This window comes from Cupressus sempervirens, chromosome 5 (assembly GCF_028749045.1).
Source record: "Cupressus sempervirens isolate cs-2001-9-10 chromosome 5, ASM2874904v1, whole genome shotgun sequence".
Lineage (NCBI taxonomy): Eukaryota > Viridiplantae > Streptophyta > Pinopsida > Cupressales > Cupressaceae > Cupressus > Cupressus sempervirens.
In genome coordinates, this window is record NC_143122.1 from 291,825,856 (window position 1) to 291,853,542 (window position 27,687).

Here is a 27,687-nt window from a genome sequence, read left to right on the forward strand (position 1 = left end):
CTCTTGCTTCAACAATTGGTGTCTTTACTTCTTGTCCTTCTAGTTCCTCTACCAGTTGTAGAATATAATGTACCACACAACCAATTATCTCTTCAACAATAGAAGTATCATCCATTTGAATAGGTGATGTATGTCTTTGTGACATCTCTTCTGATTTTAGAATCTTTCTCCATACATCCATTGCCTCGTGATGTAACCTCTAAACATTTTATACCAGGATTATAGTTGCTCTTTCCTTTACTCAAAATTTCTTCTTATGATCTTCATACAATATATTTGCATCTTCAAAACTTAGTTTTAGTTGATATTCCATCTAATGTATTTTATTCTCAATGTATAAGTCCACCTTGCATTAGTAATTATTCTAATTCATCATAAAGTAACAATATAACACAAGAGGTGCTCTCTTGAATTTATACAAATTTAGAATAACTACTTGTTCAATTTTCTTCTTGTCTTCTTCATTTTCCAAGTTTTACCTTCTTTTTACTATTGTTAATCCTCCTAACTGTACTATACATTTGACAAAATATTCAAGTTTGTGTGGTCTACATTGCACTCCACTTTTTCTCAATTTTGAAACACATTGATATGATCACTCTTCTTTCTCCATACTCTATCAATTTTGAAACACATTGCATCATCACTCTTCTTTCTCCATACTCTATCAGATTCCTTCTTGACTTCCTCTTTGTCTACTATCTTTTTTTCCATTTCGTATTAGGGAACTAGTTTTTTGGACTATTTCTTTCCCTACAGTCTCTGACAAGATGTCTAAATTTATGACAGTTTTGACATGTCATTCATGCATCACTCTAAGGTCTTGCATTTGGTCATTTGACATGTCCTCGTCTTATAGTGTGCAACAGTATGACCATGATCTTCATAGGTTGAGTGAATTTGTGTGGGAAATTTGTCTATTTTAGTGGGGATTACCAATTTTGGATATGATTGGCTTGACCTTGCCTCAAATCTAAACTCCTGAGCTTTGTGTCCATATCTGTTACAATGGTAACAATACCCATCAATTACTAGCTCATTGAAATGAGACTTCCATTCTCATGTAATGTGACCATACTAGTAATAGATATGACAATACCCATCAAAGGTATATGGGATGTTAGGGGTGACCTATTTGTGTCAACATATATTTGATGTATGGTGTAATTTACCACAATAATAAAAAGTTGTTTTTTTGAGGTTCACACCTTTTGGTAATGGTTTCTCTTTCTTGTTTTAACTCAAGTCTTTTTCTCAAGAATAATCGCCCTTTTCATATCCCAAACCATTGGTATTCTTTTTTCTCCTTTGGGCTTCAAATTGTTCATTTACCTTTTTAGTACTTTCATTTAAATTCTTCAAAAAAAAAAATCTCATTTGCATTCTTTAGCTCATTTGTTAGCTGGTCTAATTGACCTCCCAGTTCTTTTTCATCTTTAGTTAGTAGTGTTATATTTTCCTTGTGAATGTTTTCATACTTGAGTAATACATTATTCTCATGTCTTATATAATAGTGTTCATCTTCTATATGTGTTATTTGTGTGTCTTTTGTTCTCACAACTTTCTCAACTATTAGCTTAATCCCTAGGTCTCTTTTTCATGCTTCCTCTACTTCACCTTAGGCCTACTCGAAGTGTCTTTCCCATCTAGTGCCACACCCATTATTATTGATGTTTCCTTTTGTTCCTTTTTCAATAATGAAATTCTTTTGGTCATATTCTCATTATTAGTCATCACATCTAGTATAGCATCTTTAAATTCATCTAACCCACTTTGTTCTTCAAGCTGATTCATATGATCTTGACTTTCACTCAATTTTTGCACTAGTTTCTTTCTCTTGTTCAAGGAAGCCCTTAGTTTGTCCTTTAAACCCTCAATGGTAGTGAGACCTTCCTCTAGCTATTTCTAAAGCCTTAACACCTCCATTAGATCTTCCCTAAAGATGATAAACTTGTTTTTCTTAGGGCCAAATCTCTAATATCAATTGTTGACGAAACCACCATGAACTAGTGCTTCAAATAACATGAATACCATTTTCTTAAACCAAAAAGTAATGATAAGTCCAATAAAGAAAAGCCATAAAAGCTCTCACAAGAAAGCATGCGTCAAAATATATATATATATATTGTACATGAAAACTCTTATTGAGAAGATGAAAACTATGGTAGGAGCAAAATACACACTAGTATTTTGCTACAAATAAAAGGTTTCTTCCCTATTAAGAGCTAAAACTATTCTTTTTTAAGAATTCATCCTATCAAGAATATTAGTAACCTATAAGGATTACAATTAGCCTATGAAGACTTCTTGGTTAGAGGAATTACAAAAACCATTCTAGGAGGTATATTGCTAGAGTATATACAAATGATTATAGTATAAGCATACTCGGTTAAGGGTTACATATAGTTCCAATGGTAAGAAAGAAAACTAAATGGTTGATCTAGAGAATGATACAACTTGCCTTGTAGATCAATTGTCCACTAACATCTTTCCTCTTCCTTGACTTTCCCTGTGATAATCAATGTATCACCTATCTCTTTCAACTATTCCTTGCTACCTTATAGAGCCCTCTCTATTGTCTAGCTCCTCTTCTCCACAGTTTCTCTTCTGTAACTCTCACTTTTTAACATCAACTTATGATACTGCAAGTTTACACTTCACTTTTTAGACTTGACTTATTATGGGTGCCAAAACTATATTAAAAAATCTTGCTCATACAATAAATTCAAATTTTAAATAGCTCATACATGATAGTCACATAACACCCATGAATACCTACTCATAACTATCTAGACTAGTAGACCTTCTATTCTACCTAGAGTTTTATCTTCCATAGTTGTACCTTTTCTTATGTAAAGACTATAGTACAAAAATTTATCACATTACACTTCATCTTTTTTATTATGTCATGTCACATAAATAGTGAGTGCGCACTCTTGCATTCAACCTGTAACTAAACACTATAAACCTTTGTGTTAGTATGAACATCACATACTAGTGTGAGACTCTAATGGTTGCCTTTCTTTGATCTACTAACTTCATATTTTATGCTCCCCTATGCTACTAGTTTTCAATCAATGAAAACACTTAATGTGTGATGCTAAAATTGTAAGCATCATTTATATTTGGTCACTATGCCAAATTGTCAAAATGGTCCAACAAGAAGGGTGTGTACTTCTAGTATATTCACCATTTTGTTATCCTCGTCTTCATGTTGCTATCTTTTCTTTCTTAGTGTCTTCTTCACCTCCTCATTGCATATAGTAAATGAACTTGATAATGCATCAAGTTGGATGCACAATCTTCCCAATTCTTTCAATGCTTTATCCTTCTATTGCTTGAAATCTTTCATCAATTTGGAATGTTAAATATAGGTTTTTTATGCCTCTATTAGTGTTCCTAGGTTTTTTATGCCTCTATTAGCGTTCCTTTTACTTCCTTTACTAAATTTTTCATATTTTCTATAAGTTTATTAATATTCTTTGTCATTTTATATTTCATTTTCTTCATCATGTTTTCTTTAGCCATGCTAACGGTTGTAGATTGCAATTTCTTGATCATTAACAACCTTGCTAAATGTTTTTAATTGATCAATCATTCACTCATCCTTGTTGTATTTATCTTTAGGTAGTGTAACTCTACTAAGATCTTCCTATCCTTTCTCAACACTTCCTTCCTCTTCTTCTTATCTCTAAAATATTTCCTCTTCACTTTTTCATAGTGAAGACCCTTATGGACCTATTTGGCTCAATAAAATCCGTCACAAGGAGTCATAGTGTAACCTATGACCCCTTTCAATGTATTTTGTCACAACAGATGTCCCTATGGGTCCTAGAACCCCTACAAACCTATTTGGTTAGATCGAATGCGTCCATAGGGGTCATAGTATAACCTATAACACATTTCAATAGATTTCATGACAACATATGTCCCTAAGGGTTCTATGACCCCTATAGACCTATTTCATTAGATCAAATGCATTGAAAGGGGTTATAGCATAACCTATGACCACTGTTGATGTATTTCATGAGAACGTATGTCCCTAGGGCTCATAGGAACCCTAGGAACCTATTCGGTTCGATTGAATGGGTTGAAAGGGCACATAGGATAGCCTATGACACCTTTCAATGAATTTAATGTCAACATATGTCCCTAGGGGACCTAGGACCCCTAGGGACTTATTTGGTTGGATTGAATGTATCAAAATGGGTCATATGATAAACTATGACCCCTTTCAATGCATTTCATTACAACATATGTCCCTATGGGATCTAAGACCCATACGGACCTATTTGGTTCAATTGAATGCATCAAAATGGGCCTTGGGATAACCTACAACCCCTTTTGACATATTACATGACAACATATGTCCCTAAGGGTCCTAAGACTCCTAAGGACCTATTTGGTTTGATTGAATGCATTGTAAGGGGACATGTGATGACCTACGATTTCTTTTGATGCATTTCATGAAAAAACATGTCCTTAGGCATCCTAACACCCCTAGGTACCTATTTGGTTTGATGAAGTGTGTTGGAAGGGTTCATAGGATAACCAATAATCCCTATCGATGCATTTCATGACAACATATGTCCTTAGGACCCTTGGGCACCTATTTGGTTCAATCAAATGCATCGAAAGTTGTCATATGATTTCGATGCATTTCATGACAACAAATGTCCCCAGGGGTCCTAGCACACCTAGGGACTTATTTGGTTGGTTCAAATGCGTTGAAAGCGATCATAGGATAACATATGACCCATTTTGATGGATTTGATGACAATATATGTCCCTAGGGATCCTAGGACCCCTAGGGACCTATTCAGTCTAATCAAATGAGTCAAAAAGTATCATACGATAACCTATGAGCCCTTTCAATGCATTTAATGTCAAAATGTATCCCTACGGGTTCTAAGCCCCCTAAAAACCTATTTGGTTTGATCAAATGCGTCGAAAGGGTTCACAAGATAACCTATGAGCCCTTTTGACATATTTCATTACAACATATGTAGCTAGGGGTCCTAGGACTCATAGGGGCCTATTTAGTTTGATCAAATACATCAAAAGGGGTCATAGGATAACCTAAAACCCCTTTTGATGCATTTCAAGGACCTATATGGTTCCATCAAATGCATCAAAAGGGGTCATAAGATAATCTACGACCCCTTTCAATGTATTTCATGACAACATATGTCCCTAGGGGTCCTAGGACCCTAGGGACCGATTTGGTTCTATCAAATGCATTGAAAGAGTTCATAGGATAACATACAACCCCTTTCCATACATTTGATGAAAACATATGTCCCAAGGGGTCCTATTTGGTTTGATTGAATGTGTCCAAAGGGGTCATATGATAACCTAGGACCCCTTTCAATGCATTTCATGAAAATATATGTCCCTAGGGGACCTTGGACACCTAGGGACCCATTTGGTTTGATTGAATATGTCAAAAGGGCCCATAGGATAACCTACAACCCGTTTCAACGCATTTCATAGCAACATATCTTTCTTGGGTTCCTAGGACTCCTACGAAATGATTTGGTACGATGGAATGGATCAAAAATGGTCCTAGGAAAACTTATGACCCTTTTTGATGCATTTCATGACAACATATGTCCCTAGGAGTCCTAAGACCACTATGGACCTACTTTATTTGATCGAATTCATTGAAAAGGGATGTCGGATAACCTACAAGCCCTTTTGACTAATTTCATGACAATATATGTCCCTCAGGGTCCTAGGATCCCTAGGGACCTATTTGGTTCAATCTAAAGTGTCAAAATGGGTCATAGGATAACCTATGACACACAACATAGGTCCCTAAGGGTCATAGGACCCCTAGGGAACTATTTATTTTGATTGAATGCATCAAAATGGGTCATAAGATAACCTATGACCCCTTTCAACACATTTCATGAGAACATATGTCCCTAAGGTTTCTAGGACCCTAAGGGACCTATTTGGTTCAATAAAATGTATCAAAAGGGATCATAGGATGCATCCAAAGGGGTAATAGGATAAACTATGACCCCTTTCAATGCATTTCATGACAACATATGTCCCTAGGGGTCCTAGGACCCCTAGCGACTTATTTGGTTTGATCAAATGCGTCAAAGGGGGTCATAAGATAACCTACAACCCCTCTTGATGCATTTGATCACAACATATGTCCCTAGGGGTCCTAGGACCCCTAGCAACCTATTTGGTTTGATCAAATGTGTCAAAAGGGGTCCTCGGATAACCTACAACACCTTTCAACATATTTCATGACAACATATGTTTGTAGGGGTCCTAGGACCCCTACCGACCTATTTGGTTTGATTGAATGCATTGAAAGGGGTCATAGAATAAGCTACAACCCCTTTTAACTCATTTCATGACAACATATGTCCCTAGGAGTCTTAAGACCCCTACCAACCTATTTGGTTCAATGGAATGCCTCGAAAGGGATCATAGGATAACCTACAACCCTTTTCAATGCATTTCATGACAACATATGTAGGGTCCTAGGACCCCTACGAACCTATTTGGTTTAATCGAATGCATCAAAAGGGGCTCATAGGATAACTTATGACCCCTTTCAACGTATTTCATGACAACATATATCCCTAGGGGTCTTAGGACCCCTATAGACCTATTTGGTTCGATCAAATTTGTCAAAAAGAGTCATATGATAACCTATGAACCCATTTGATGTGTTTCAAGACAACATATGTCCCTAAGGGTCCTAGGGCCCTTATGAAGCTATTTGGTTCAATTGAATGCGTCGAAAAGGGTCATAGGATAACATATAACCCCTTTCGACACATTTCATTACAAAATATGTCCCAAAGGGTCCTAGGACCCCTAAGAACCTATTTAGTTTGACAGAATGCATCAAAAGGGTTATTCTATGACCCCTTTCGATGCATTTCTTGACAACAGATGTCCCTAGGGGTCCTAGGACCCCTAAGGATGTATTTGGTTTGATCAAATGCATTGAAAGGGGTCATCGGATAACCTACAAGCCCTTTTAATGCATTTCATGTGCTACAACTTTAAGAACCTATTTGGTTCGATTGAATGTGTTGAAAGCGGTCATAAGACAGCCTATGACCCCTTTCAATGTATTTCACCCCTTTCGATGTATTTCATGACAACATATGTCCCTAGAGCTCCTAAGACCTATTTGGTTAAATAAAATGGGTCAAAAAGGGTCATATGATAACATACGACCCATTTTGATGCATTTTATGTCAACATATGTCCCTAAGGGTCCTATGACTTCATAGGATAACCTCTGACCCCTTTCAACACATTTCACGACCTCATAGGTCCCTAGGGGTCCTAGGACACTTGGGTACCTATTTCATTCAATCGAATGGGTCAAAAGGGGTATTAGGATAACTTACGACCCCTTTCGATGCATTTCATTAGAACATATATCTCTAGGGGTCCTAGGACACCTAAGGACATATTTGGTTCGATCAAATGGGTCAAAAGGGGTCATAGGATAACCCATGACCACTTTCGACACATTTCATGACAACATTTGCCCCTAGGGGTCATTGGACCCCTAGGGACCTATTTGGTTGGTTCAAATGCATTTAACGGGGTTGTAGGATAACCTATGACCCCTTTTAATACATTTCATGACAACATAAGTTCATAGGGGTCTTCAGACTAGTATGGACCTTTTTGGTTGGTTCAAATGCATTGAAAGGGGTTGAAGGATAACCTACAACCTCTTTCGACGCATTCCATGACAACATATGTCCCTAGGGGTCCTAAGACCCCTATGGACTTATTTGGTTGGTTGAAATGCATTGAAAGAGGTCATAGGATAACCTATGACCCATTTCAATGCATTTCATGACAACATATGTCTCTAGGTGTTTTAGGACCCATAGGGAACTATTTGAATCAATTGAATGGGTTGACAGGGGTCATAAAATAACCTATGTTTCCTTTCAATGCATTTCATAACATATGTCCCTAGGGGTCCAAGGACCCCTAAAGAACCTATTTGATTCGATCGAATGCATCTAAAAGGGTCATAAGATAACCTACAACCCATTTCATTGTATTTGATGACAACATATGTCCTTAGGGGTTCTAGGACCCCTAGCGACGTATATGGTTTGATTGAATGAGTTGAAAGGTGTCATAAGATAACCTATGATTCTTTTCAAAGCATTTCATGACAACATATGTCCCTACGGCTCCTAGGACCCCAAGGACCTACCTGGTTCATTTGAATGCGTCAAAAGTGGTCATAAGATAACCTATGACCCCTCTTCATGCATTCATGACATTGTATTGGTTTGGTCAAATGCATTGAAATGGGTCATAGGATAACCTATAACCCCATTTGATGCATATGATGACAACATATGTCCCTAGGGTTCCTAGGAGTCCTAGGGACCTATTTGGTTTGATTGAATATGTCAAAATGGTCCCTTTCTACAAATTTCATGACATAAATGTCCCTAGGGGTCCTAGGACCCCTAGGGACCTATTTGGTTCGATTAAATGGGTTGAATGGGGTCATAAGATAACCTACGACCCCTTTTGAGACATTTCAGGACCACATATGTCCAACGTATTTGGTTCATTTAAATGCATCAAAAATCATTTCATGACAACATATGTGCCTAGGGGTCCTATGACACCTAGGGACCTATTTGGTTTGATCGAATGGGTCAAAAGGGGTCATAGGAAAACCTATGATCCCTTTTGATGAATTTTATGTCAACATATGTATCTAGGGATCCTATGACCCCTATGAACCTATTCAATTTGATCAAGTGTGTACAAAGGGATCTTAGGATAGCCTACGACCCGTTTCAACACATTTCATGACAACATATATCCCTAGAGGTCCTAGGGGGCATATTTGGTTTGATCGAATGCATCAAAAAGGGTCATAGGATAACCTATGACCCCTTTCGATGCATTTCATGACAAAATATGTCCTTAGGGGTCCTAGGAACCCTAGGGACCTATTTAATTCCATTGAATGCATTGAAAGGGGTCACAAAATAACTTACAACCCCTTTCAACTTATTCAATGACAACATATGTCCCTAGGGGTCCTAGGACCCTTAGTGACCTATTTGGTTTTATTAAATCTGTTGAAAGGGGTCATAGGATAACCTATGACCCTTTCAATGCATTTAATGGCAACATATTTCTCTAGCGATCCTAGGACCCCTAGGGACCTATTTGGTTTGATTGAATGAATCGAAAGGGGTCATATGATAACCTAGGAACACTTTCAACACATTTCATAAAAACATATATCCCTAAGGTTCCTTAGACCCCAGGGGACCTATTTGGTTTGATCGAATATGTCGAAAGGGGTCATAGGATAACCTATGACCCCTTTCAACACATTTCATGACAACATATATCCCTAGGGCTCCTCGGACCCCTATGGAGCTATTTGGTTCGATAGAATGGGTCAAAATGGGTCATAGGAAAACCTTTCGACGCATTTCATGACAACATATGTCCCTAGGAGTCTTAGGATCACTACGGACCTATTTGGTTCAATTGAATGCATCAAAAAGGGTCGTAGGATAACCTACGATCCCTTTTGACATATTTCATGACAACATATGTCCCTTTGGGTCCTAGCACCAGTAGGGTCCTATTTGATTCAATCTAATGTGTTGAAATGGTTCATAGGATAACCTATGACATGTTTTGATGCATTCCATGACAACATATGTCCCAAGGGGTCCTAAGACACCTAGGAACTTTTTTTTTTAATCTAATAAATCAAAATGGGTCATAAGATAACCTGCAACCCCTTTCAATGCATTTCATCACAACATATGTACCTAGTGGTCCGAGGAACTATAAGGACCTATTTGGTTTAATGGAATGCATTGAAAGGGGTTGTAGCATAACCTACAACCACTTTTGATGCATTTCATGACCACATACATCCCTAGGGGTCCTAGGTCACCTAGGGACCTATTTGGTTTGATCGAATGCATCAAAAGGGGTCATAGGATAACCTACAACCCTTGTTGATGCATTTCATGACAACATATGTCCCTAGGTATCGTAGAACCCTTAGCGACCTATTTGGTTTGATTGAATGCATTGAAAGGGGTCATAGGATAACCTACGACCACTTTCAATGCATTTCATGACAACATATGTCCCTAGGGGTCCTAGGACCCCTACTAACCTATTTGGTTTGATTGAATGCATTGAAAGGGGTCTTAGGATAACCTACAAGCCCTTTCAACACATTTCATGACAAAAAATGTCCCTAGGGGTCCTAGGACCCCTACCAAACTATTTGGATTGATTGAATGCCTTGAAAGGAGTCATAGGATAACTTGACCCATTTTGACGTATTTCATGACAACATATATCCCTATGGGTCGTAGGACCCCTATTGACCTATTTGTTTTGATCAAATGTCTCAAAAGGGGTAATAGGATAACCTATGACCCCTTTCAATGCATTTCATGACAACATGTCTCCCTAGGGGTCCTAGGATAACCTATAACACTTTTCAGAATACTTCATGACAACATATGTCCCAAGGGGTCCTAGGAGCCCTACGGACCTATTTGGTTCTATTAAATACATAGAAAGGGATCATAGGATAACCTATGACCCCTTTTGAAGCATTTCATGTCAACATATGTCCCAAAGGGTCTTAGGACCCTTACGAACCTATTTGGTTTGACTGAATGTGTCAAAAGGGTTATCTTATGACCCCTTTCGATGAATTTCTTGACAACATATGTCACTAGGCAGTCCTAGGACCTCTAGGGACCTATTTGGTTTGATTGAATGAGTCGAAAGGTATCATAGGGTAACTTACGACCCCTTTTGTCCATTTCATGACAACATATGTTCCTAGGGGTCCTAGGGGACCTATTTTGTTTGATTGAATGCATTGAAAGAGGTCAAAGGATAACCTATGACCCCTTTTGACATATTTCACCTCTTTTGATGTATTTCATGAAAAAAAATGTCCCTAGGGCTCATAGGACCCAAAAGGGTTGAAGTTGATGAAAGATCAACCCTACAACTCCCAAGAATCACTGCATGCAAACACTTGTTACAAAAGAGAGAGGCAAAAAGCTATGGAGGCAAGAATTTCCAGATCCATAGATGAGACATTCTTGATGAGCAAAAAAGAGATTGCTATAATAAAAAATGAATTATCTCAAGTGAATGTTTACAATGAGAGATTGCCCTTATAAAGGAGATTGAAACCCTAAAAAAGGTCTAACCTAGGTTGCATCAAAATAATTAATAAAAGAATTAATTATTAGATGCCTAAAGTTTAGCTTAAGAAAGTAGAGTTAATTAGGAAATATCTAATTACTCTAACACCACCCCTTAAGATAGACTTAGAGAGTAGCTAAAAATCTAGAATCTACTACTAAAAGTAGAAATGGGTCCCAACAACCAAAGCCTGATGAGGTACCCAAGCACAACCAAATTTTTGTAAAGAGGAGAAATAGAGAAAACCACATGGGAAAAACTCTACTCCAAAAAGAGACGCAAAACATGCTAAAAGAAACTAGTGAAGTGCTAAAGAAGCCTCCAAACTAGGGAATGTCCCAGAAGATAGGAACAAAAGAAGATCATGTAGAACACCACTAAAGCATGTAGAAGTTGCAAAGCTCTATCAAAAGTAACTGCTGATCTGAAGAACCTCCACTAAAATAGAACCTGACCAAGCAGGGAAGACTATAATTTGCATCGAGTTAGGAGGCACACAAAGGCAAACAACTAAACTCAAAAATACAGTAATCTGTACAAGTGTCCTTAGATGACACTACTCAAATCAGAAGGCAAACAATTGAAACAAAAAATACAGATGTAGTATGGCACTTTATCTTAGTGCGTTTGTAAGAATGCAAATGATGTCTACAAAGATTAGAAAAGGCATACGACTAATAAAAAAGATAGTACAAGTCATGACGAATCATCTAAAGAAAAAAAATTGATCCCTGAACTTGAAACAACTAAGATATCCACCAGAATGCAAAAAAGTAGAAGACTAAATAGAATGTGCCTAGAGCAAAATTTTGAACAACAACTAGCATCACTGGAAAGAACATAGAGACAACTTTTCAACAATATAAAGATGTCCCAATCGGAGATTGGATGCTCAAGATATGCCTTCTGGAGTGTAAAATTGTATGCCTAACTTTGACAGTAGAAAAAGGCATCAAAATAGCATCAAAACTAAAAACTACTTATACACTATGATGGGCTCGAAACCAGCTTTTTGACAATATGTCGTTTGCAAAAAATGGAGTCTGTATACCTAAGATATGAACAAAAAATTGAAGATAGGTCCAACCAAAGGTCGAGGAGGTGATAGGAAGTACTGATGTAGTGTTAACATAGTACTGATATCAAAAAATGACGAGCCCAAATTTGATGGTCAAACCATTGTCGAAGCAAAAAAAAAGCCATAAAAATGACCCCTATTGAAACAAAAAATCAACCAGCAGAAACAAAAGCCGAACAAAGGGTCGGTGTCGAGTTTTTAACCTTTGGCCAACATACATGTTTGAAAATAGGCCATGTGAGAAATAGCATAGGCAAGAAAAAATAGAGACAGGGCCCAAAGAAGTCCCTCTTGGAAGCCATAATAAGGGCATCTTCATAAAGGTCACCACTAATGTAGGGACAAGAGTCAACATGGAGGCCGAGAAATATTGGCAAGAAGACGCACAGGTGATAAAAGCCAAGTCGGGCCTGAGAAGGAAGGTAGCACAAATCACGAAGAAAATTATACTTCACAAACTTCCTCAAACATCAAAATCCTTGGCACGAGCTCTTCAAACTAGAAAATCTCGTAAAAGCCTCACAAAAAACTCTTTAAAAATCTCCTTGGCACAAGAAATGAATGCCGCATGGAGATACAAAAACAAAAATGGAGGCACAAAAATAAATGTTGACGTGATCACAAGAGCATAGAGAAACATGCAGAACAAGAAAGGTGATCTCGAAAAAGTCTTTAACTATTATCAAGCCTACCATGTGCTCCAAAATATGTTGATTGAGCTTCCCAAAGTGGCCTTTTGACAGAGGTGTGCCCAGGACACATTCGCATGAATGTATGTGCTTGCCAAAATAATAAGGATTTCATCTATGTGTAAAAACACATGCACTTCCTTAACCAAAAATAATGGCATCTCCAATTTCCATTTGGGCTCAAAGTGCATGAAAAAAAGATCCCCTAGATCCAATAAAATAACCATTGAAAGCTCAGATCTAAAAACCAATGTCAAATCTATCAATAATAGAACAGGGACATGAAGATCTAGAGCTCTGAAGATTGAAGTTGATGAAAGATCAACCCCACAGCTCCCAAGAATCACTGCATGCAAACACTTATTATAGAAGAGAGAGGCAAAAAGCTATGGAGGCAGGAATTGCCAGATCCATAGATGAGACATTCTTGATGAGAAAAAAAGAGATTGCTATAATCAAAAATGAATTATCTCAAGTGATTGTTTACAATAAGAGATCATCCTTATAAAGGAGATGGAAACCCTAAAAAAGGTCTAACCTAGGTTACATCAAAAAATTAATAAAAGAATTAATTATTAGATGCCTAAATTTTAGCTTAAGCAAGTAGAGTTAATTAGGAAATATCTAATTACTCTAACAATAAGGACTTTTTTGGTTCAATCAAATGGGTTGAAAGGGGCCATAGGATAACCTAAGACCCCTTTCGATTCATTTCATGTCAAATATATCCCTAAAGTTCTTAGGACCCCAGGGACCTATTTGGTTCATTCGAATGCGTTGAAATGGGTCCTAGCGTTGAAATAGGACCCCGAGGGACCTATTTTGTTCAATCGAATGGGTCGAAAGAGGGTGTAGGATAACCTACAACCCCTTTCAACACATTTCATGAAAACATAGGTCCCTAGGGGTCTTACGACCCCTTGGGACATATTTGGTTTGATCAAATGGGTCAAAACGGGTCGTAGGATAACCTACAACCCCTTTTGACACATTTTATGACAACATATGTCCCTAGGGATCCTTGGACTCCTAGTGACCTATTTAGTTAGTTTGAATGTATCGAAAGGGCTCATAAGATAACATACAACTCCTTTTGATGCATTTCATGACAACATATGTACCTAAGGGTCCTAAAACCCCTAGAGACCTATTTGGTTGGTTTGAATGCGTCGAAAGGGGTCATAGGATAACCTGTGACCCCTTTCAACATCTTTTATGTCAACATATGTCCCTACGGGTCCTAGCACCCCTAGCACTAATACATTTGGCATTGATTTGCGACGGTTAAGTGTCGCAATTATGACAGAAATGTGTCACCACTACGACAATAATGGACGCCATTTTTTTTAGTCACAAATTACGACATCTATCCTCTGACATCACAATTTTGACACCTATCCATTGCAATTTAACCACTTTATTTCGGCATGAATCCCGTCGCAATGAATGTGGCATACGTCACAATTTTGACATCCACCCAACGCATTGCGACAGGGTCATGTCAGCATTTGGCCACGGGGTCACTGTGGTGGTAGTCGTCCCATAACTTCCTAGGATGTTGCAATTGCAATGTCCCCAAGAAATTGGGACGGGGACACGACAGCACCTAGCGGCAGGGTAGGTGTGGCGTCAATGTCACTGGCTGTTGCAATTCTTGCATTGACATCACAAGTGCGACATCCATGCAAGAATTGTGACAGCGTCACTATGTCTACGATGCACTTTTCATTGCAATGGTCAAGCGGACATCGCAATTACAACGTCCGTGGAAAGCACTGGGGTGGGACCACTATGGTGATGATGCCAACTATCGTCACCACCACAGCGACCCTGTCGCAAGCATATTCAATTTGTTGTACCTTCAGCCATGGTGTTTTTCGTACTTTTGGCTAGAAATACATTTAGTTTCTTGACTATATTCTCTAGATGCTCACCAGCTATAAGTTTACCATTTGAATCATTTTTTGGAAGTTTAGTAGCATGATGCTGATTAATAATACCTGTCAAACCATTTGTAGAATGTTTGACATTCTCATGATCTGTTACCATTAATTTTTGAATAAGCTTTAGAATTTCTACCAATATAGTTCTCATTAGCACTGCTTACATCATAGTTGCGAGAATGTATAACAACCATAATATTAAAATTACCCATAGAATCAATTCCCTTTATTTTAGATTCTTGCTTCTTAACATTATTACTAGACCCATTTGATGTGCATCCATTACTTATGGTATGACTTGACTAGAAGACATTATTTGTTTGAATACCATTGGTTCTTGGAGGCACCATCTATAATGTAGCATCATGATCTCCTGATGATCTGGATTTACTACATGATTGGCCAAAACTTGTGTTCTTTTCTAGACTTTCTAAAATGAAATTGACATTTGACAAATTTTCTACCTGTTGGGATATCTTGTTTACACCTGCAACACTAAAAGACATTGTTTTCGTTTGGAAAGAATGCATGTTTTCTTTCACCTGGGGGGCATATCAATCTTGTAAGTGGTTTTCCTTTGGATGTCCAATGTTCAATGACACCCTCTTCTTTAGTTTAGAGCCATTATACTAAGATTTAGACCCACCTGCTATTTGAATGCTAGTTTTCTTATCTCATATGTAGAATAGCATGTAAGCTTTCTGGGAAAGCACACTTTTCTCACTAACTGAATAGACCTAGAGTACAAAATGTCATAAGAATAACATTTAAACATGTCTTCACAACTATAGAAAATGTATATCCAATTATCATCTAAAGCATGCTAGATGCCTGTGGATGAAAAAATAAAGCAAAAATAATGACCAAAATGTGTGCTCCAGCCATCATGAACAAGAACACCATAAAGAGTGTTCTTAAAATTGCCCTCTTGTGATTGATCAATAGATAGAGAAGCTAGAATATCATTCAAATGTACAAAATTTATTAAAAAACCAGTAGATATTACAAAAACTATATTATTAGATTCCGCTGAAAATGTGATCCACTGGCAAATAATATTGTAAGGGCTACTTACATGTGAACTGCTAACAAATGGTTTGAGATCCAACGTACAACCAAAGTCTACTTTTTTGTCAATTTTTCCTCTAGATCCAACTACACTTAAGTGCTTGAGATGAATTGCAAGAACATGTGGTGCTTTATCAATTTTGAGTTGTTCTAGAGCCTTCACTTTTACTTTGCATCATTCACATTGATCTCTTTTCACACCCCCATCTAACTGCTCCACTGCCATGTAATGGGATAATGCTTTCAACAAGGAATCTGCTCGAATGATCTCTAGGCTCAAATGTAAGAAAGGATCAAATTTATTTGAGCAATAAGAACATTGTGTGCACTTCACCTAAAAGCCAGGTTGAAGCAATTGTTAATGAATAAAATACTTTTCTAAGACTATAACCTAGAGTTCCCAGCATAAAAATAATTTTGAAAGGTTTAAGTGACTCAAAAAAGCAGAAATAATGACCAGAATGTGTGCTCCAACCATCATGAACAAGAACACCATAAAGAGTGTACTTAAAATTACCCTCCTATGATTGATCAATAGACAGAGAAACTAGAATATCATTCAAATGTGCAAAATTTATTATAAAACCAGTAGATATTACAAAAACTATATTATTAGATTCCACTAAAAATGTGATCCACTGGCAAATAATATTGTAAGGGATACTTACATGTGAACTGCTAACAAATGGTTTGAGATCCAATGTACAACCAAAGTCTACTTTTTTGTCATTTTTTCCTCCAGATCCAACTACACTTAATCACTTGAGATGAATTGCAAGAACATGTGGTGCTTTATCAATTTTGAGTTGTTCTAGAGCCTTCACTTTTACTTTGCATTGTTCACATTGATATCTTTTCACACCCCCATCTAACTACTCCACTGTCGTGTAATGGGATAATGGTTTCAACAAGGAATCTGCTCGAATAATCTCTAGGCTCAAATCTAAGAAAGGATCAAATTTATTTGAGCAATAAGAACATTGTGTGCACTTCACCTACAAGCCAGATAAAGCTTTCTAATCTATTAGTATATAAAGCTTTCACAAAGCTTCCTCTTATCATATGTAATATGTTAGGATATAGAGAAATCCAGATTAATCATTTAAGAAACAAAATGGCTAAAGAGATGAAATTCAACTACTTCAAAAATTTAGCTGGGTATATAACAAATGTAATGTTGTAATACAGAATTGAGCCGGCCTAGCATAATGAAAAAAGAATAGACAAATCATATAAGCCTATAATTCTCAAAAAAAAGTGCAATTTTTGGGATATTTCAATAGCCTTTTACTAATTTTAATAAGTACACACATAAAACTAAAATTATAAAAACAAAAATATGTTAGTTCAACCTGAGAAATGAAATTAACCTGGCGTTTGAGTAAATAATTGTTTAGAAAATGTATAAAAATGTAATTCTACATCATGCATCTCATTCTGTAGAAGATCAATATCTCATATTTTGGTGGTGATGGATAGACTTACAGCATTCACTAAATCATGCCTAAATTTCATAAATAAATAATCAGCAAAGTCTATTTCCCCTCCATGAATTTTTTTGACCTGGAACTTTTGATAAATCCTAGTAATGAAAATCTAGAGAAAACAAATGTTGTTTCACATGTAAAAATGAATGCTTAGTGTTCTTTTAATAAATTAATATCTTCCATGACCTATATTTACATATTTTGATATCTAAAAAATGTGGCTAACTTTCATGACTAAAAAACTATATGGACCATATTCATTGGAAACACTTCTTTAAATCAATCAAGAGTAGTGCTCCTCACTATAATTCTATTTCTTTTGAAAATACCATTTTATATTAAAATAGAAAGAAATAACATGGTATTTAGAATTGGTTGATGGCCTGTACATATCATTAAATTCTAAATTCCTACTACACATTCTCATCTATATTGCATGATGTCTACCCTACGAAGATATAGCTTATTTGACATTTGATAAAATCATGACGGCAAATGAAATACAATAATAAAACATTTAATATTTCTTTAAAAATGAGAACATTCAATGAAAACCTGTACCTAGTAAATTTAGATAAGTCAAAAGTCAGCTTCAAAAAGCATGATAGTTGGCCCAAATAAAACATATATAACAGATGATGAGCAAGCTTACCCTTCCAAATTTTTCTCCATTTCTTGGATTCACTTCTTAGAGGACAAGAGAGACTCCCGTGCACCAACTAAATTATCAATACTAGACCTTAGAACCTCAAAATCATGCCTAAATTTGAAGAGCTCTTGCTCATTTTCTGTTGCACTATGTCTTTGTCTTGATGTTTCTTGTTCCATATCTTCAAGCTTCTACTGCATTGCCTTGAGGACACCACTAGCACCCCTGGAAACCTTATCAATTTCTTCTACTCATGCCCACATGCTCTCAATTTGCAGTGGCTTTTGCTTCACTTGATCCTGACTAGCAGAAGCTTTTTGCTTCTCTAAAACCTGAGATGTTCAGGGAGATAAAGTGGGAAAGATAGAGAGGAACAGATAAAGAGATATGGAAGAATAAGAAGGGGCAATAAAGAGATATATAGATGGTGAATGAGAGAGAAAGATATAAGGAGATATAGAAACGGGTGATAGGGATAGAGGGATAAATAGGTTATAAAATAAGTAGAGAGAGCTAAAGCAGAGATGGAGATAGGGAGAGGTAGAAAGAGGAAGACATAAATCATGAGATATGCTACTAAATTTTCCAATTAGAGTCCTTTCTCATTGGACAAATAAGGAAGATATTCGTAATGGTGCCTAGTAATCATGTATTACATAAATACATGCAAAACATAGAACAATGTATATTTTCTATTTGATTTTCTACCTCTTCAGTGTACCCATTGCACATCAATGTAGTATTGCTAGTTTTTTATTCATGTTATGCATGGAAAAAGCATACATTAAGGGTCACATCAAAGTTTTCATTGGTAAGGAAAAACCCAACAAATTACCCACCATATTACATGGGCCTAAGGAAAGCTTTATGCTTGACCAAAGGCAAGACACCTGTAGCTAAAAGTCTGGATGATCAAACTGGAGTAAACAATGACTTTATAGAAAACACTTTGAAAACTTGTTAAGAAAATCTATCAACCTGCCGGACACCTCTTGGAATGTTCAGGGCCTCCATAACCTTTGCTACAATAAGAAAGAAATCCAAATAATATTAAATCTTTGCTGAAACTCCAATTCACAAGGATGTATAGTTATGTTCTAATAATCAAATACTAACAGTAAAAAACACAAAGCTGAAATGGGTATGTCGCTAGTTTTTCTCCATTCATTTAGAAAACAAGCTTGATACTAAAATGTAAGTGTTTTCTCTTTAAATTATATCATGCTGATCACAAATACTAATCACAGATTAGTTATCCAAAAGGGTGCAATAATGACAAAGGAGCCAAATACTAAAAGATGCAATGAAGAGTTGCAATTCTTCAAATGATATTAAAAATGCATCAATAACCAGTCCAAGGACATTATTCAGAAAGAAGATTACTTTATATTCTATACAGACATAAGTGGTAGTAATCCACTAGACATCAAAAAGCCAGATCCCATGAGTACAATGATTAAGATCAGGAATAGTGACATATATATCACATAAGTAACAAGAGTTACATCAAAAATTGCAACACTAAAAATCACCCATCATTGGTTCATCACCATTACAAAGATATTATATCAGATAGAGATCAAATAAATATCCAACGTCTTTACAAACCAAACAAAATCAATCATATCACATTTCAATAAGGCAGATATTAGATGCAATGAATAACTTCAAACCAGTATGGTACATATCACTTTTACATTATGATAAATTTGTAACAGTGATTACTTGGTCTTGCAAATTGCTCTACAGAAATTATAATGATACTTATTGCAGATCAGTAATCAACATTAGATCATTAGAATCTATGAGATTAGGTCATTTAGTTGACTATCACTATACTTCCAACTTCAATATATATAATCCTTGTTTAGTGTTTTATATTGATTGGATTGGGAATTTTCACAAAGTCATTTCCATCATTATTGGAAGTGTTTTCGGTTATCAAAGTTTGATTGAAGATATCATAACTACTTAAAAAGACATTTGCATATTGTTCGCTAATATTCTTTACCAAAGATCAGTTGCATCTCTCTAGTACTGAATTAAAGAATATATCAGAAGCATGGGTGATATTACTTGTACATATAATCAAGATACATGCACAATTGCATTGATATATCTACCCTAAAAAAATACTGTTATTAATACCTAACATTTATTTGTGGCAAAATAAAGAATTGAGTATAAGTAATAATAGAAAGAAGTTTATTGTGATTTAAAATATAAGGATTTAGTAACAAACCCTTAGGAGTCATATAGGGGAACAACAAACTTTATCTCTAACCTCAAATAATGGATTATTAACAAGCTGAAAGTTATCCTTGTTTCTCAAGTCAAATCTCTCTTCTTCCAAACTTTCCTTGTCTGATTTCTCTGGACAATGTTTCAAGTCATAGGTCTCAGCTAGGTTGTCCACTTTATCATTTCTTCCTTTTTCTTTTGGTTCCTTGAAGTGTTTTGTTCCTACACCTTGATTTTCTATTTTTTATGTTTTCATGAACATCTATCAACTTATCATTTTTTCACTTATATCAATCCAAGGTCCTACGATATATAGTTGTTGATCTATTCTTGCTTACTGTCTTGTTACCTCATCCTTAAAGGACTTCAATGCTATATGTTGAATTTTTGACAAGGTAAATGTGAGTGAAGTTCTTGAAGGAATATTTGAATTACAATACTTAGTCTGAACAATCTCTCCTATTTAATTTTCTTCAACTTCTCTCTTTCTTGTGAAGCTATCATCTTGGCATGCCTAGATATCATAGAGCTCTTTCAACATCTTCAGCAAAATCCCTTAATTTCCCTAGTTCTTTACTTGCCATAGTTTCATCAAAACATTTTCTCACCTACTTGTTCCTATCCTTCACTATCACATATCTTTGTCTATCTTCCTCGAGGTGATTAGATTTGACACACAATGTATTTTTTGATTGACTGACATTAGAAATATTACTCTTCTCGTGCACAAACACTAACAGGCTAGTCAATGTCATGTACTTTTTAAAAGGTGAAGGATAATTTTGATCAAAATCCTTATCTCCAAGTAGCTTCACATAATCTGAATGATGATCCCTAGATTCAATCCCTACTATGTCATCCTCAATGTATGATGTTGAGATGCAGTACGAACAATCTCATAATCATCATCAATCCATGTACTCATTTCATTTGTGACAGAAGGAGGACTAAAAAAATTAACTACTTCTATTCCTTCCAAGTGTCAAAAACTATTTTCTCTCCTTGTATCTTGTTACCACTATTTTTGGTGGTCTATTAAGGTTAGATTCTGAAAATCTTTCTCCCATACACTTCCTAACTTGGTTTTTTCTCGTTCTTCCTTTTTCAAGTGAGGCTTCAATTTTTCCTCTTTCTCGATTTAAATGTTGTGGTTTCTGTATGGAGACAAGTACCTTTAGGATTTAAATTCTCCACCTCTATCTCATGGAAACCCTTTGCTTCTACATATGCACGAATCAGTCTTTTGTACATAGCACTATGCGTTGGAGTGGTAGTTAGATTTGTACTTTTTACACCACTTACCAATATTTGGCATGAGTAAATTTGTCTTATTTTCCCAAAAGTGTTGACTCCTCAATGATGATCTATAGCATAGCTTTAGTTTTAATCGAATGAATGGGAACAAGCAGCTAGAACATTTGAGAAGTACCAACTACTCTAACTCAAATGCACCCAACTTCACACGCAGGTCAGCTAGTAATGTTCTTATTGCAGTTGCACCATTGAATGTAGCAATCATGATAGACATCTTTAAGATATCATTCATCCTTAACAACTTCCAAGAAGTTCTCCAAATTGGCACAAAAATTTCTTTTGTCTAGTCCTCTCACAAGTCATGGGCTTGCCACCACTTCTCAACAAGTGAAGAGACATTGAGAGGAGAAATCATTTCATCAGAAAGGTCATTTGTAGATACATATGAATTGAACTAACTTGACTTATTATCTTCTATGTCTACATATATATACCATCAAATAATAGGAATATCTAAATTCACTTGGAATCTAGGAGAAACTCAATGACCAAAGGTTTTCCATGACAATGAAGCCAATAAAACCACCCATTTATCCTCATCGCTGCCCGCATCAGAATTCACCTCAATAAGGTATGCCTTACCCTTACCAAGAGACCTATGTCTAGTTTTTAATTTTCTTTGCAATGAAAATAAAGATTCGTTCTTCTTAACTCATTACTTGATTCTTTTCCTAACTTAGGAGATGTGACTTTAGGCTGATTAGGAGCCTTCACATCTGATTTTTGATTCCTGAAGTTCTTACTGTATTGCTTAGAAGGAGGTGTGACTTCAACATCAAGAGAATGGTAGAAAATTGTATTTCCTTCTCTTCTATAGGCTTGAGTGCCAAGAAAGATTCTTATTTATGAACCCACAGTCTGGCTGATATTTCTTTGGTTCCATTGAAAATTGGTATATTATTTGTTGAAGGCATCTTTATACTCAATTAGTTGTAAGCTTTTTCTAGCGTGTCAACACATGAAGCCTTAGATGCATAGGACAATAGTCTAAACATAGGACAAAATAGAGAAATATTTAGTATCTTATTGAGCTTCACTTTGTTTCGAGAATAGTTTAATATTCTCTACTAAACAGGGCCAACCACGTGAAGGTGGAAGCTCATTTTGCCCCACCCCCCTCCCCCTAACATCACTCTACATTCCCCATTAACATCTAACATTCATTCATTCTTTCAACCATCAATAAAATGTACCATTCAATCAATATCACATGATAACATTCATTAACAAATTAGACTCGTTAACATGCAACATTCATCAATATTCTGCATTAACACATAATTCATGAACATTCATTAGCACATAATTAAATTCATTGAGACATATAATTCAGTCATTTATAAATTAAGGTATGTAGATGAAAATCATTTCTTTTTTTTCTTTCTATTTCTTTTTTCTATGTAAGCTCTAAGAGGAGCATCAGTGCCATCATCAATTCCCCCCTCATCAGTTTTTCTATTCTCTGTTCTTGATAATCTCAAATTCCTATGCTGTTGCAAAGGGGGGTACTCTGAAATAACAAATAAAAGAGTTAAATTGAAAATAATTTATTATAATTGTTACAAGTATTTAATTATTTTAAATAACATAACTGTGGCACTCTTTACCTGATCTGACCACATCATTTTGTCTGGACTCAACGTCAACACGGTCATGAACATTGACCCCTCGATCCTCTACATCTGCTATTGGAACTTAACGTCAAATAGACTAATTGGTAAAGTATTCAATTTGAAATAAAATTCATTTAGCTTATTTACCTGTGGCTTAGATGCATCATTATTAGAACCTTCCACACTAATTTCAGCTCCTAGCTGTTTAGCCACAGCTCTATAGCCTTGTTGGAAGCCAATTCTCTTATCCTCTTTTGTGAGGCATCTCTTGAACTCTGAACCCTACATTTTTGTGTGGTATGGTGAATTTAACTTGCATTTTTTCATCAACCAATGGAGGGTAGTTAAAATATCAAAAGGAAATGGTAAATAGTTAGCAGGGTTTCCAACCATTGTTACACCTTACTTTGGTCATGTTGGAGTTGTTATAAACTGTCTTTGGTCTTTGGGAGTCCTAGAGGATCCAATTTCACTCTAGGTTGGGTGTGTAGAATAAAGGTCAAGTACTGCAATCTGCCCTGTCACTGGTAACAACAAGTTTTCCTTAGACCTAATTTGTTTTGGGTTGTGTTGATGTTTTTTTTGGTTTCCATTTATGTTAGAGGGTTGGAGTTGTCCAAAACACTTGGTGTCAAGGTTGGGTGTATGAGGCCTTGAATGGTACAAGGGAGAAGCAACTAGTATGCAGCCTTATGTGATGAGTTGGGTCCATGAATTAAAGGAGCAGACATTGTAACAGTAGATTAGTTCTTAGGCCTAAGAATGGTTAATGGTTATTAAATTAATATGATGATCATGAATGATCTTGGATCCTCAAAATATGTGAGGATAAGAAGCCTATAATATAGGATTAAGGCATCTATCAAAGTTGCCAATTGTTGTAAGAATGTTGTCATAACAACATTTTGCACTTATTTCAAATATTCCATGCAACATGGATAGCCTTGGATTCCTTTGATTGTGGGAGGTTATTTTTGACCAAATAGGCCCTAAAATGGTGGAGAAGACACCTAATGGAGTGATTTCTTGAATCTCCAAGCATTGGTTGCATATTGTAAAAAGTTTGAGTTAATGAAGTGGCTAGAAAACTCTATTTTTGAAGTGATATTGGGGTTTTTGAAGGAACAGTCATACTTGAAGCCTAAAATGTATTGATACAGTGGTTGAGACATGTTCTATAGTTATTTTGAAGACTTTTTCATGTTATGTGTTAAGGGTTTGGATGAAATATTGAATATGATAAACCTAAGAGCCAAGAACCTTCCCAAATCAGTAAAATGGGATGGAATCTGAATGAATTCAATGTGAAGAAGGTCCCCACAATGAAGTTTGAAATTTTTGATGTTTTAGTGGATTTTGCACTAAGATCCATCTAAGTGAAAGTGAGAAAGAAAACCAAAATTAAGGTGTGGATCATCCAAGGTGGAGTTTTCAAGGTGTGACTCTTGCAGTAAAGAGTGAATAGGATTTAGTTAATGATCTAATCCTATTAGGAGATCCTATAGAAGCATATGATACTAGGAGATAAGAGAAATCTCTTGATGGAAGTGGAAAACTAAGCCTAGGAGTTTTATCTTACACCAGTGCTTCCAAAGCGTGTTACTCTACATCATATATTCATGTGGAGGAACATTGAGATCCAAGTTGAGGATTAGAAGCATAGACAAGCTAGTTTATCCTAGCATTTCCTGTCACATTATATAAAAAATTTGATACAATTTTTCATTTACTAATACTTACAACTCTTTCTTGAAGTTTCGAAAAACCACCAGAGCCGAGCTTGTGTGTCCCGTGCTTTTCTAGTCTTGCCTTTGTTGCCTTTGATATGTCAGGCAATCTATGAAAAGTTTGAAATATGTTAGATAGTATAAATATAGAGGTTAATTAGTACATAATTAGATTCTCAATAGTATCACATAGCTTTTTGTACTCTCCACTGGTGTAATATTATTTTTCTTGTCAGCTTTATACTTTCCATCCAAAATCAGAGCCTGCCACTTAGCCTCAGGAACATAGGGCAGACGCTTGTACCTAGGGTTATCCCATAAATTTTTTATGTTCTGGTCCCTAATATACTTCAAAAATAAACCAGCTTTTTCAAGGAGCTCGTTTCTCTCGAATGCACAAGGTCCAAAGAGTTGGGTCATGCTCTTTATAAGATCAACCTTCAATAGTTTATGTTGGTTATTCCACCTTTTAAGTTAAAAAAAAATGTTAGACTTATAAATGAAGTGAAGCTATCTTTAATATAGTTAAATAAATGGATGAAAATAAAAACTATTATAGCAATGATATGAAATCAAAATAGTGGTTTGGAGTTTTAGTTAGGATATGACATTCCACCAGGTACGCAGGGTGGGCCCGAATATTCGCAAACACTCATCACCAAGTTTTCTCCAAAAAACATCATTCCCTACAAAACAATCATGGGATCATTAGTCGATGAAGGGTGATCAAAAACTAAATTACTATTATATCACTATAGAATAATAATAACTTTAAAGTTCCTCAAACTTTGGCTACTTTTGATGGAATGCCTTCATCGTCGCTGATGATCAATATGACATCCTTCACCATTCCTGTACTAGGAACATAGGAACATCCAAGAAATGATGTTGCAGCTCCTATTGCAAAAAGTTTCATAAGTTTCATAAGTCTTTGTCACGAAGTATAAAAGAAAAAATGATAATTGATGTTAAAAAGTTGTAAAAAAAAATTGTTTGTTGTTGTCATAAGAGAGAAAAAGAGGGATTTGTGTACCAGCAGATGGTGCAACAGTCGATCCTATAAGCTACGTGTTGCTGATTCAGTAGTCGAAAAGAGATTTGTGGTTGTCCTGGATGGAGGTAGTGTCATCATAGGATTCAATTGATGTGAAGCTGAAGAATAAAATTGTTAGAGCATGCATAAATATAGAACACATGGACTAGCATGGACAAGATTGTTAGAGCATTAAAAAAAAGGATTGTTCGAGCATGTATTGTCAATGATTATGATCATTCCTATATATATTCAGTGGAAAACAGAAGTGGGGAATGGAACATGTGATCTACCTAAACCACCTGCAACACCCTCATCATGGGAACAAGGCTTGAAATCATGCAAAAAACTCTGTAAAGACAATGCATCTATATTTTAATTAATGTCATAAAAGAGCATAACATAAAAACCATTATTGAACTCTTGCTATAATTAAAAATTTCATTAATACTTTTTCGAGAGGGCATACCTACACATACTATTTTTATATTGAACAATATGCATCCAACTTTTGTAATCGTAACATGGTCCAACATACTCCATCAATTCAAAAACATTGTTGTAAGACACCTTTATGTTGTCCATAGAAAATAGGCCCAAACCATGTAGTTATGATGGTGTTGTGCGATATATCCTCTCGTTAACACAAAAATCAATGTTTATTGGAGGAAGTTCCTTGGGTACCCAATGTTTCTGTAGATGTTGGTACCTCAAGGGCACCTCAATGTCGCCTTCCATCTCATCATCATAAGAACATGACCCCCCTTGAGCAAGGAAAAATTTCATGCGTTTATTGAATTTCCTTCTAGCCCTTTGACCTCTAGTTAATCTCCATGTTCTAGATAAACTGCATGTCTCACTTTCCTCTTCTATTCCTATATTTCCCTCACTCGAGGAAGACACTTCTGACAAATACCTATTTTCTAGTACCTACAAATGGGAGAGATCTTAGAAGACATCAATCTTACTATTCATAAGTGTGTTAAATAGACTGTCTATAAGGAGTATTGACTTATATCTGTCGATCCATGAGACTGTGTGGGATGCTCCTGAAAGGGGTTCAGTTTCTTGCAAATATAATTCAATTATCATGAGAATAATCACATCATAATCATAATCACATCCATCATTAGCATCACATAAAAATTAAAAACATTAAAAGGTACACAATAAAACACTTAAATTAGGTTCACATTATAAGCCTACTATGGAAGTAGGCCTAGTGAAGGGATAAAACTGGGTTTTTGTATCAGATGATGAGTTGAGGGCTTAGTCACCTTGGGGACATTCTATTTGAAGTTTTTTGATTTGTGTGGAGGTGGAGGAAACACCTAGTTAAGGTGAAGTCAAGTTTTGCACCTATTGAGGCATTGTGAGCATTTGATAGTTTGTTGATTAGATTGCTTGGATGAATCCATTGGATGGATTGAGGGACATTCATGAGATTATTCTAAAGATGTAGAACCTAAGGTGGCATAAGGATTTGGTGTGCACTTTGATAGGTTATGGAATTGGCTTGGATCAAGGAGAGGGATCTTATGAAGAGGCTTGGTTGGTGTTGTGAGAACACTATGGAAGTCCCTCTTGTTATGAATGATTGCAAGTCCACC